Source organism: Eupeodes corollae, chromosome 1 (assembly GCF_945859685.1).
Source record: "Eupeodes corollae chromosome 1, idEupCoro1.1, whole genome shotgun sequence".
Classification (NCBI taxonomy): Eukaryota; Metazoa; Arthropoda; class Insecta; order Diptera; family Syrphidae; genus Eupeodes; species Eupeodes corollae.
The window spans coordinates 299,487,131-299,501,087 of NC_079147.1; positions in this window are offsets into that span (position 1 = coordinate 299,487,131).

The following is a 13,957-nucleotide window of genomic DNA, read 5'->3' on the forward strand; positions in this document are numbered from 1 at the left end:
ATAAAGTGTTTATCAGATTGTCACTTTCTTCTTAAAGATTAACTTAAATTGACTGAATGGGTAGGTTCAAGCGACATGAGGGAATTGAAAGTAAGACAAGTTTCTAGTATCCAAATGGCCAGCTTTCAAACTTTCCAATTAATGCAACTTTATTGGAAATTTAGTCAGGAAAAATCTCTCTAACTATAAAGTCAAGTCAACTTATGTCAAAATGACAATTGATCATGTTTTTCATTCAACTGAAACTTGAACTACTACCCTATGATTTATTTATTTTGTGACCAATTTTATTGAATGTTTTGTCTTAAAGGGTTTTTTATTAAATTGGAAAGAAAAAAGTTGTAGCCTTTTTGTAGGCAAGGAAGTAGTTAGTAAAGTAAAGTTCTGAGTTTGAAATGTCTGTTTTTGAAAAAGTAAATAGCTGCTTTGGTCAAAATTTGCGTTTTGTCTGAACCTGCCAAAAGTAATGATATTCATCTTAATGTATCGAAATGTCAAGCTTTGTCTATTTTCAGCCACAATACGCATATTCTGTTCAATTATGAACTAAATGATGTACGTTTAGAAGGCAAGTCTATAGCCTACGATATAAAACTCTCCTTCCTGCCACATATTGATTAAATGGTCAACAAGGTTAATCAAATGCCCGGTTTCTTAAAAAGAAACAGAAGGGAATTCAAAGATCCTTATTCGCTTAAGTCTATTTTCAACTCTCTGGTAAGATCTGTTTTGGAAATTCTGATCAATTTTCAGCTTAAGAAATCTTGAAAAACGGAAACTTCTTAATGACCGGCAGTATGAAGACAACAACTTGCTTATTTCTTCCAAAAAGTCGGTCTAAAAATATTTCCTATATTTTAAGATTTCAAAATGTACCCGCAAAATAAGTTTTCTCAACAATTTAACTGACATTTTAATTCTAAAAAAATCTAGATTAATTTGTTTTTTTTTTTTTTCGAAAACCATTTCAAACATTTTCTGGAAAAAATGTTTCGTATGCATTAAATAAAGTGGTTATAAATATACGTTTTGCATTTATATTTTCTTAAAAAATATTGAACTCTTTTTGAGATATCCAGTTTTGTAAACAAAATTAATATTTTTTAAAAATACAAAAAAGATACATTTTCTATCATCAAAAATCATCATAAATTTGATCATTGACAAGAGCTTACACAGAAAGAGAAAATTGTTGAAATCGATCCATTAGTTCTTGAGAAAACTTAAAAACAAATTCATAGTTTTATGAGGAGAACCCTTCCGGAGAGATGTTTTTTTTTTAGTAAGAAGCCAAATTAAGAACACAAAATTTAGAGAACGTTTTAAAAAATCAAATATTTCAAACAACAAATTTATATGGGGACTGCTGTTATTTTTCGTATTAATAAAATAAAAAAAACGCCTTAAGCTGATCAGTTGAAACCTTAATTTCAATCAACACAATTTTTTGTTTGGTAATGGCCAGGACAGACGGACGGAATCGGGGTACCCACTTTTTTCAACCTCTCTACCATCGTAATGTCATGTTTGATTAAAATCTATAGTTCGACATTTCGTACTAATGCAAAACTTGCTATCTAATTTCTATATGTCACAAATAGAAATCACTTCAATGTTCACTATTTATATTTATTTTTATTTGTATGTGTCAAAAAAATTTTATAAAAAAATTGAAGGCTAGTTTTAGGAATTTAAAGGCAACTTAATATAAAGTTGACAACCTCTTCTTAATAACCTAAATATTTGCTCTTTTTCTTAGAAAACAAAATTTTATGAAAATAATTTAAGTTTTTTTCAAATTCGAAATTGATGGCAAACAAACATTTTAGTATTTTTTGACAGCAAACCACTTTTTAGCGAATGTCGTTAAATAACTAAAAAAATCTTTCTGTCATGATCGCACATTCTCTTAAAAAGAAGAACTTGAAATAAGGAAGAAAGAGGTAAAAAACGCAAAAATCGACAAAAGTCAATTTGATAATCACCTTATGTGGAGCGAAATCATCCATTTTGATGGTTGACAATCAACAATCACTTTATGCCACCCCTAGTTGGCATCACTGTTTCTGGTTGTGTTTACTTTCTTACTTAAAGTAGCGCTACAGTCCTGTGTGAACTAGGGCCTCACCCAAGCCTTCTCCATCTAGCTCGTCCCTAGTCCCTAGCTAGATGTCTCCAGTTTCGCGCTACAAGTTGGCTGAGGTCACTCTCCACTTGTGCGCTACCTGATACGCAATCTTCCTCTACTGCGCTGATTGTGGATGTGGATTCGAAGACTTGGTTTGAGCGCTCAACGTGACCCAGCCATCTTAGTCGTTGGACTTTTACCCTTCTTGCTAAGTCTACGTCACTGTACAGCCCGTACATCTAGAAGTTCCATCTTCTCCTCCACTCCCCTTCGATGCATTCGGGGCCGTAGATCACACGAAGAACTTTCCTCTCAAAACGACCCAAAGTGCTTTCATTATCTTTTGTCATAGTCCATGATGCTTCTGCACCGTATAGCTGAAGGGTCTTATATAGCAACACTTTGGTCCTTCAAAAGAGTGCTTTGCTACTCATCTGGTTTTTAGCTCAAAGAAACTGCGGTTAGCCAGAGTTTTCCTCCGTTTGATCTCAGCACTGGTGTTGTTTTCTGCGATTACAGTGAAACCTAGGTAGACGAAGTCCTTGACTAACTCAAAGTTGCGTATGCCGATGGTGACATTTTAACCAAGACGTCGGTTTTGTATGTCCTTTCTTGACGACAGCATGTACTTTGTTTTTCCCTCATTAACCGTAAAAACCATTTTTGCGGCCTCTGCCTTAATACTCACAAAAGCCCCATTGACATCACGCTGAGTTCTTCCGATTATGTCAATGTCATCAGCATATGCTAGTAATTACACAGATTTTTGAAAGATAGTGCCTCTAGTGTTGACGTGTGAGCTCTGCACTATTCTTTCAAGCACGATGTTAAAAAAATCACATGACAGCGCATCACCTTGTCTAAAACCTTTTTTGACATCGAAAGGTTTTGTTAAGTTGTTTCAAACCTTCATGGAGCAGTGTGAATTCTCCATGGTCATCCTGCACAAACGGACTAGTTTGGCAGGGATGCCAAAACTAGACATGGCTCTATACAGCTCGTCCCTGTATATGATGTCATATGCGGCCTTGAAATCGATGGTGGGTGTCGATGTGGTGTTCTTCTGTTTTTTTCAGGATCTGCCGTAATGTGAATATTTGATCAACTGTGGACTTTCCTGGTCTAAAACCACACTGATAAGGACCTATCAGATTGTTGACGATGGGCTTTAGACGTTCACATATTACGGCAGAAAAGATTTTATAGGCGATGTTAAGTAGACTGATTCCTCTATAGTTGGTGCAGTTTAGAGGGTCTCCTCTTTTTCAGGATCGGGCAAACAATACTAAGGTTCCAATTATCGGGCATGTTTTCTTCCGACCATATCTTACAGATAAGTTGGTGCATGCTCCTTACCAACTTATCTCCAGCTGCTTTAAAGAGCTCAGCATTCAAGCCATCGGCTCCAGAGGCTATATTAGACTTCAGCTTAGCTATGGCAATCTTTACTTCGTCTAAGTCGGGAGGAGGGGACGGTTGGCTTTCGTCGTCTATGTTGAATGGATCATCCTGCCTGACAGCGGAATTCAGTTCTTCTTCGCCGTTATACTACATTATACAGAAGTAGTCCTTCCATATCCTCTGCGTTGACCGCGGTTCCACTATGATGTTTCCACTTTCGTCTTTGCAGCCTTCGGATCTAGGTTTATGGACCTGTGAATTTCGTTTCATCTGTTCATAAAAGTTTTGAACTTCATTCCTGCTTTTAAACCTCTCAACATCTTCGACCACACACTTTTTCCTTCTGAGAAGTCGACGTTCCTCTCGTCTCTTCTGCTCATAGAGCTCATGAGCAGCTCTCATCCTTTTATGCAGCGCCGCTTTGCGTGCTACCTTGGCTACAACGATTAAGTGGTCCGAGTCGATGTTAGCTCCTCGGAAAGTTCGTATATCCATGATGCTGGAAGCGTGTCTGTCGTCGATCGCAATATGGTCAATCTGGTTAACGGTAAATTGATCTGGAAAATCCAACTTCCTTTGTATATGTTGAGGTGTGGAAAACGTGTACTGGCTACCATGACGTTTCGCCCCGCAGCAAAATCTATGAGCCTGAATCCATTGTCGGAAGTGTTGTCGTGCAGGCTGTTCTTCCCGATTATTCCACCAAAGATGTCTTCCCTTCCTAGCGTGGCATTAAAATCGCCCAGGACTATTTTAATATCATAGCTAGGGCACTGCTCATATGTTTTGTCTAGGAGCTTGAAGAACATATCTTTGGTGTTGGCGTCTTTCTCTTCTGTGGGGTCGTGCGAGCATATCAGGCTAATGTTGCCGAATTTAGTCTTGATGCTTATGGTCATGAGGCGCTCGTTGATGCACCTATAGCTCAAGACTACATGCCTAAGTGTGGCTTCAATGACGAAGCCGCATCCAAATAAACGCTGTTGGTTTTCGTGGTAGCAGTCACAATAGTAAATATCGCATTCCTCTTTTTTCCCGGCCCAACCCACCGTATTTCCTAGATGGTGGTGATGTCTGCTTTGTACCACTCTAGAAACTCCGCTAATTCTTCGGCCGAACGTAGTCTGTTAAGGTACCAAACATTCCACGTGCATATCCAAAGTTCGTTGTCCTTAATTCGTTTGCGTTCATTGTCAACGGTAAATCTGTCCGTATCCGAGTTGGTGCTTCGCAAATGAAGCTATTTCGTGGCCAGTTACCCAGACGGCACAACCCCAACTTGGAGAGCCAGATCCTAAGTATAACTCCAGGGATGCGAAGCCGGAGAAAACCGCTCCTTATAGGCCTGGGCTCCGAATAAGTCGAAGAAGCCCTATAAGGTGTTCACTAAGTAGTTCAACCTTACTGTAACTGTAGACGCCATAGTTGATTCCATTTCGAGAATTCGTCCGCTGCCGTCTGGATAAGGAGAGGTGCTTAGTGGAAACACCTTTCTCCCCTCACTTGGTTGCTGCCCCCAACAACTTTCAACTGGGATTGGAACCCAATTTCTAGTTGAGGTACTAGGCACCCAATGTTCACCGCGGGGACGTGAGAGTAAGAGTTGATAGACAGAGGTGGGTTTTGAGAAAAACCTGTGGACGCTTGTGTCCTCTTGAATGGACATGTCTACCATTTTAACATCACTCTGGTTGTGTTAAATATTTTAAAATAATAAGATTTGAGTTCAGGACAACATTATCCTTCAATAATTTATTGTTTTTAAGGTCAGTTTAATTCATTTTATTACGTCTCTGCACCCTGAATGCAGAATATCACGACTATCGATTTATTAAAAAAAATTGATTTAAAATTTTTCGCACCAGCTTTATTTTAATAACACTAAGACTTAGTGCCGTCAGCCGTGACCAATCATCAAACACAATAACCTAATATTGCAACATTTTTCCCACCCAACATCTACTCTCTAGGCACAAGAAGAGGTACATACGCTAATCTCGCTTCATGGACACGTTTCAAATGCAATGCAGTTCTCTAAAACAGTGTTTTTCAAAATTTGTTCACCCTAAATCCCAAATACCTACAAAGTTTCCTTTGTTCTAAATTTGTGTTGTTCTCGAACAAAAATATGAAAAATTTCATAATTTTCCCTCAATATTTTTGCCGACACAACGCCATCGCCACCGCGCCGCATCGCGCCGTATTGAAGACTCACGACACTGACGTATTTAATACTCCTTCCGGTTGAATGGATATTTGATTGAGAAGGTGTTGAGCTAGTTTTGAGTTGCGACAGCTGGTTGCATGGCGGACCCGGACTTCCTTTCCATTCCATCATTTGAATCCTCATTGCATTGTTCCTCGTTCATACAATTGATTGTGTATATTCCCACAATTTAATTCTTGTTCTCTTTTATTAAAATGTAATTATACTAGGAAAATGGAGAAATGCAAAAGCAGTATATTGTAAATGGGCAATTTACATGTTCAATTGATTGTGGATAATTGGCTTTTTATTTGGTATTTCGTATATTTCAGAACACTGCACTGGGACCGTTTGAAACACTGAACTTATTACAACAACTCGTCCATTGATCCCTCTGTCCGCTGTGAATATAGGCGCTATGTGAGGTAGGTTTAGGGCGGTTGAGGACGTATAGCAAAGTTCCATTCAGGTCAGAAATGATTGATGGGAGGCGAAGGCAATATGCCAAAATGTCTATCGGCTAAAGTATATATCCGATAGTTTGTTGTATTTATTATGAATTTGTGAATTAGCTACAAATATTATACGTGTTGGTTTGATTAGCGTGTCAAAAGTCGGGGGTTGCAATTTGTATGAGGTCGACTTACAAACAAACGAGTGTTTGAAGGATATTTTTCATAATTCGACAATCGTTGTTCATTTAGGGGTAGGATTTTCACACGATTAACTATAGAACTATAGATCTTCTGACAGGATACTCCCGAACTTTCTATTGAATTGTGTAGACCCCTGCAATTTGGTTTCTTTCAAAAATGTTGAATGCAAATTGATGACACGTTAGAGTTGGTCATACTTTTGTGTCGATTCTTGATAAATAATTGAGCTGAAATTTTACCAAAAAATGCAGAGATGCGATTACTTCCCATTGGTGACCATATACATACATCTACGTTCGTAAAAAGTTCTACATTGGTTTGTTACCACACATTTTACAATGAAGTTATTTGATAGAATGATCTTTAAGCTGGGATATTAGATATTGAAATATCAAACAAAAATAATAAATTAATTAATAACTTATGTAAATACATGTAGAAAATTATAGCAGCATATCAAAGTTAAATTTTCAGCTAGACAACAATTTTATTTCAAATCATAAGTTCGCTTACTATATTGTTCTCGGCAAGTTCAAGCCGATTTATGAGTTTTGCAATTCTATCTTCAACTAACTCAGCATTCGCTCTTAGTGTGGAAATCGGCAGTTGAATGATACAATGGAAGCTGAAGATTCTTTTTTAATATTTTATTTTGACAAACTTGCAGTCTTTTTCTATGACTGCACGCAGCAATTTGATTAACAGAGTAACCATACAAGAGAATTGCCTGAAATTTAATCTTAAAAATAATTATTTCGTTTTCGAATGTAAGTGAAGATTTTCTGTTAATGAATGGGAAGAGGAGTTTTGTTGCAACCTTGACCTTTTTGAAGATTTGTTTCCTCATGAAACCCGTCTACTTATTATTTGAAGTTGATTGCTGGGTAGAAAAGAAGATTTTCTTCTGCTCGTAAAAAATATGGCTTGTATGTTATCAGCATTTTACTTTCCATCGGTTATTTTATAATATTGATCTAATATTCTTATCGCAGAAGAAATTTACGCGAAGATATTATTACTGAATCATCGGCAAAAATTGCTGCTTTACATTTGAGTTACTCGGAAAAGTCAGAAGTACATAAGTTATATAAAATCCTTGAAGGACACCATATTCGAAACGTATCATTTCTTAAGCACTTTTGTTGACATAAACCTTAAAACACCTACTAGAAAGAAAACTTTGCACAACTTTACACATATAAAACGGAAAATTGAGGGAAATCTTTATATAAAAAGAGGCTGGGATGGGATCCACACTGAAAACTTCCCATCCCATCTGTCGATTTGTCTTGCTTAAAAGTTTGTCTATATGTACTCGTATCAATTTTTACCAAACGTGCGTACTATTTTTTGTAGATTTTATTTTTTATGAAAAAACGGACTGTTGGATTTTTATATAAAAATTACTGAATATCGAAAACAATATTTTCTGTGAAATAAAATAAGTTTGAAGCCAATATTTTAAATTTTTGAAAAGCTATTTGAGTCGAAAGTAAATTTTTACCAAGTTTTAGTATTGGTTGTTTTTAGAGTTTTATTTTTTGTAAAAAAATCTGCCAATTCGATTTTGTTCAAAATTTTATCGAATGTTGAAAACAATATTTCTTATAAGATAAAATTAGTTTGCAGCTATTGGCAGCAAATTTTTTGAATTCAAATTTTTGAAAAGATATTTGAGTCGAAAATCAATATTTACCAACTTTTTTTTAGGTTTTAATTTTTTTTACAAAAACTGCCAATATTTACAATTTTTGAAAAGATTTCTTAATCGAAAATCAATTTTTACTAACTTTTATACATTTTTTTAGGTTTTTATTTTTTGTAAAAAAATTGTCAATTCGATTATTTTCAAAATTTGTTGTAATGTTGAAAACAATATTTCTTATAAGTAAAATTAGTTAAAACCATTATATCAAATTTTTAAAAAGATATTTGAGCCAAAAATCATTTTTACCAACTTTTGTTAATTCTTTTTCGGTTTTTAATTTTTTGTAAAAAAACTGTCAATTTGTTTTTTCTCAAAGCTTTACTGAATATTGAAAACAATATTTTTTCAAAAGATAAAAGTAGTTTAAAGCTAACTACTCAAACTTTTGAAAAGATATTTGAGTCGAAAACCAATTTTTAACAACTTTCGTTAGATTTTTTTAAAACCGTCATTTCAATTTTTCTCAAAATTTGTCCTAATGTTGAAAACAATATATCTTATAAGTAAAAATTAGTAAGAAGCTATTATCTCTAAGTTTTAAAAAGATATTTTAGTCGAAAATCAGTTTTTACCAACTTTTATTAATTTTTGTTTAGGTTTTTATTTTTTGTAAAAAAAAACGTCAATTCGATTTTACTCAAAATATAAAAAAACCGTTGAATGGATTTTTTTCAAAAAATATACTTCTTTGATATCTCTTTACAGTATACATATTATATAAAATTTAATTCAAGTTTTTAGCGTTTTTGGTTCGTAAGATATTTAGGGTTAACCAAAATGTTCACCTTTTTTTCAAACTGCTATGGTAAAAAAACCTCCGACGCAATTTTCTTGAGAGCCTGGTTCTTGAGCTATGGACGACGAAAAACACGTCGCGAACGTATGGACGTACGAACACGCACAGATATCTTTCGAAAAATCTTTTATTTCGATTTTAGGTACCTTGAAACGTCGAGAAATGTCAAAATTTTCAATTTGACAAATCGGACCCATTACAATATCTTAATATGGGAAGTTAATAATGCCATTACATATATCAAATTTCATCTAATGTTTTTGTAATGTCCAGTAATATTATACCTGTTGACAAGTCTTGACTTCTGCAGTTTTGAATTATGTTGTATATTCGAAGCACCTGATGCGACGTACAATTTTTGTTCCTTAAACCGAATTGTAGGGGAGAGTACGCTAACTCAGGCGACAAAGTTTAATCACGCATTTGTATAGAACAGTTAAAAACAAGCGTTTTTTTACTATGGGAGGGGGAGGGGTCAATCTACCCCCGTTTAGGCGGTAAATATATTGAAAAATATTGGTGATACTTACAACTAAGTTTTATACACTTTTTTTAAGCCAAAACTTTTCTCTATTAGCTTGTTTTTAAATCAAATCAAAACTTTACATAGCTTTTGAAAAAAAATGTTTTAAGCTCAAAACGTATGCAAAAAAAAGTTTAAAAAAAGTTTTAAAGTGTAATTTTTTAAAATTTTAAGATTATCTACTATTGTTTTTGTTTAGAATTCATTGCTTTTATTTGTTTTTGATCAAAAACTGGAAACAAGATGACTTTACTTTTTCTAGTTCTAGTTTGAGTAAATCGAAAATTACCAAAAAAATAAGAAAAAGGTTATTCTAATTTTTGGTAAAATTTTATATATAGGTTTTCTTTCTTTAAAGCATAAAATAGTATGGTATGCAAAAGATGGTTTGTTGACGTTTGGCCAAGATATTAAGAAACAGAGTGGTTCTCCGAGAAACTAAGATCAAGTGCATTTGCGTTTTCCAAATTCGTAAAATGCGTTCTTGAATCCGTTTTTAAGAAAAGTTTGTTTTTTATGAGTTTGACAATATTCCAGAATTGTTTGTGGCTTATTTGAATCCTGATTCCTTATGCTTAACAACTCAATAGAAATGAGCCTATTTTGACACAAAAAATTATCACGATAAATCGTTTGCCAATGTCTTTGCCAGATGCTTTTTTAAAAATGTCTGATTTTAATAAGATCCAAGATATAAGTCGAAATATTTCTTGTAAAAGGTTTTTCGAGAGCTTTTGGAACAGAGAGATTAATTGTTGTTAGGATGTCTAGTGTAAAGTTTTCTATGATATAATTGACATCATTTTTACCATTTAGAATCGACCTTAAACGTTTCCATTCAGCATTTTTAATTTAAGTACGGTACCGCCCATAAACACGATGTTTGGTTTTTAAGTTTTCCCAAGAACTAATGAACCGATTTCAATATTTTTTTTCTGCACAAGTTCTTTTAATGTCTTTATGATATTTGATAATAAAAATTGTCATTGTTTTTTTTTGTGATTAAACAAGAAATATGAAACATTTTTTCCAAATTCAATAGCTCGAAATTGAATCATTTTTTTTAAAAGAGCTCTAAATAACTGCAAACTAAAAATTTGTATGCATAAAACTAGTTTTGAAAAATTTCCGCTCTAACGATTTTCAATACATAATTTGATAAATTATGTTTATTGAAAAATGAAATGACTTTTAAATTTTGAAGACAAAGTCATTTTGTGAGTAAATTTTAATATATAAGTACTTTTTCTAAGCAGAGTCTTTGGATAAGAAAGAAGAAAGTTCGTTCGACCCAGTCGTGCACTTTTAATATAATCATGTTCAACGATTTTAACCCGTAGTTAAGTTTTATTTTTTTGGGCATATACAGACGGGATTGGACTCAAAATGAAAAAAACGCAACAAGCTCGAAATCGTAGAGTGTATCATGGGGAAGAAACTACCCCATCATGGTCAAAATTGACAAAACCTGAACAAAAAACAAACGTCTTTCGCCGTTTCCTCGGTTTTTTGCCATGATGTGTTTCAGCCTCGAAATCGTCAAAGTGGATTATTCATAATAGCAACGTCATAAACGTAGTTCTCGTGGCTTGATAATTAGTGCGTTGGACTGTCATGAAAGAGGTCTTGGGTTCGATTCCTGCCTATGCCATCTGAATATTTATTTCACGGGTACTGACTCTTGCGAAGAATTGACAAATTCTCCAAGAGTAATTTGTGTCATGAAAAGTGCTTTCCGTTCGGATTCGGCTTAAAAACTGTAGGTTCCCTTCATTCCTCACAACAGTACTCGCACACTTGAATTGTTGAAAGTTGTTACTCACTAGGCCCTATTTCTCAACGGACTTTTGCGCCAACCAATTTATTAACTTCCCATAGGAAGTTATTGTAATGGGTCCGATTTGTCACATGGAAAATTTTGACATTTCTCGAAGTTTCAAGGTCCCAAGAGTGGAAATAAAAGATTTTTAGAAAGATGTCTGTGAGTTGATGTGTACGTACATTCCTGCGTTCGCGACGTTTTTTTCGTTGTCCATGGCTCAAGAACTAGAAGAGATTTCGATTTCAAATACATTTTGTTAAACAGATAATAAGGCAGAAAGATGCAGAAAGGGCTCTCACAAATATTGCGTGGGTGGTTTTTTACCATAGCAGTTTGAAAAAAAGGTGAACATTTTGGTTAACCCTAAATATCTTACGAACCAAAAACGCTAGAGACTTGAATTAAATTTTATATAATAAACTTTAACGTGATAACAAACAAGTATATTTTTGGAAAAATTCTATTTAACGGTTTTTTTTATAAATCAAAAAAACTGAAAAAAATGTGTCACCTCCAAAATTTTAAGACTAAAATATGATTTCATCTCCAAAACAATTTTGTGCAACGAAGAATAATGTTTTTGACATCTGATAACATTTTGAGAAAAATCGAATTGACAGTTATTTTATACAAAATAAAAATCTAAAAAACACATTACTCAAAGTTGGTAAAAATTGAATATCGATTCAATTATCTTTTCAAAATCTTGAAATTTAGGCTTCAAACTTATTTTATCTTATAAGAAATATTGTTTTCAATATTCTGAAAAATGTTGAGAAAAATCGAATTAACAGTGTTTTTCCAAAAAATAAAAACCTACACAAAAATTAATAAAAGTTGGTAAAAATTGATTTTCGACTCGAATATTTTTTCAAAACTTTGAGATATTGGCTTTGATTTACTTTTATCTTTCAAAAAATATTATTGTCAACATTCAGTAAAACTTTGAAAAAAATCGAATTGATAGTTTTTTTACAAAAAAATAAAAACAGAAAAAAATTTAAAAAAAGTTGGTAAAAAATGATTTTCGACTCAAATATCTTTTCAAAAATTTTTGATAATAGCTTCTAACTAATATTTGCTTATAAGAAATATTGTTTTCAACATTAGGGCAAATTTTGTGAAAAATAGAATTGACAGTTTTTTTTACAAAAAATAAAAACCTAAAAAAAATGTATAAAACTTGGTAAAAATTTACTTTCGACCCAAATAGCTTTTAAAAAATTAAAAATATTGGCTTTAAACTTATTTTATTTGACAGAAAATATTGTTTTCGATATTCAGTAACTTTTATAATAAAACGCAGCAGTCGGTTTTTTCATAAAAAATAAAATCTACAAAAATAGTACGAAAATTTGGTAAAAATTGATACGAGAACATATAGACAAACTTTTCAGCAAGATAAATCGACAGAGGGGATGGAAAGTTATCAGTGTGGGTCGCATCCCAGCTTCTTTTTTTATTTTAACGTTAAAAACTGCTCTATTCTATTCTTTGGACGGAAACAGAGAATACAAAACTTGTACAAGAATCAGTATAATAGATGCAATTTTTGCGAACTTTTGAAAAATATGTACTGGAATTTAAATACAATTTATGTTTTTAAATAATTTTTCTGAGACCATATTTACACAAGTAATATTCTTTAAAAAGTAACTGCAAGAACGCGTTTCTGGATTCTGGTTTCTGATTTGGTATATCAACTGACTTTTCTAAAAAATTTCACTTCCCGCCCAACAAGATGATAGAGAACGTCTCTCTTCAGAGCCTATCATAAGGCTGTATATTTTTTTTTAATTTAGCAATTATTAGTTGATTTTTTGGAAAAAAAAGAAATTTAGCTAATTTTTTAACAACTGTAACTACAATAACTGTTAAATCTACAGACACAATTTTGTTGTAAATGATTGTATTAAAATTAAAGTTCATTACTGACTCGCACTAACTTTTTTGTGTATACAAAAATCTATTTACAAAAAGAACTTATGTTTGTCTTCAAAAATTTAAATGACATTTAGTTAACTTTTAAAATTTGAAATTTTTCAATTTAAGTTTAGTTTAAAAATAATTTTATTTAGAAATTTTACAATAAAATTTATTTTAAAGATCCAAAAAAGTCAATAACATTTCTGTTTATAAAATATTACTTACACAATAGAGCAAATAGTTAGAGAAAAATTGTATTGAAATCGGTTAATTAGTTCTTGAGAAAACTTGAAAACAAAATAACGGTTCTACGGGGGTACCCATCTGTAGCAAAATAAAAATATATACGAGGGTCGTTTGAAAAGTCCGTGCAAAGTCAGACAGATGTCATGTTTGATTGAAATAGTGAATTCGAAATTTGGTTCGAATGCATACGACGTTTTCACTCAATAAATTGTTAAGGAAATGGATTAAGGTATTTTTAAAGAACTCAATACAAATAAAAAACGTTGTTACTTTTGTCATTTAATTTTAAATGGTCTTCAAAAGCTTACACGGATGGTCATACAAATGAAGCCAGTTTCTTAAGTCTTACAAGAAATGAAAAAAATATGTTCACAGGAAACACTTTACTTTACTTGCCCTCGTAGTCGTGTCGTTTCCTTGCAATATTTCATTCACATATCCGTTTATACATAACAAGAAAAGGAACACCCAATGAAGTGCAAAATAATGCACTCGGCATCACTTCAACGTCCTCCCACTCATGTCCTTTTGGAATTTCTATTTCC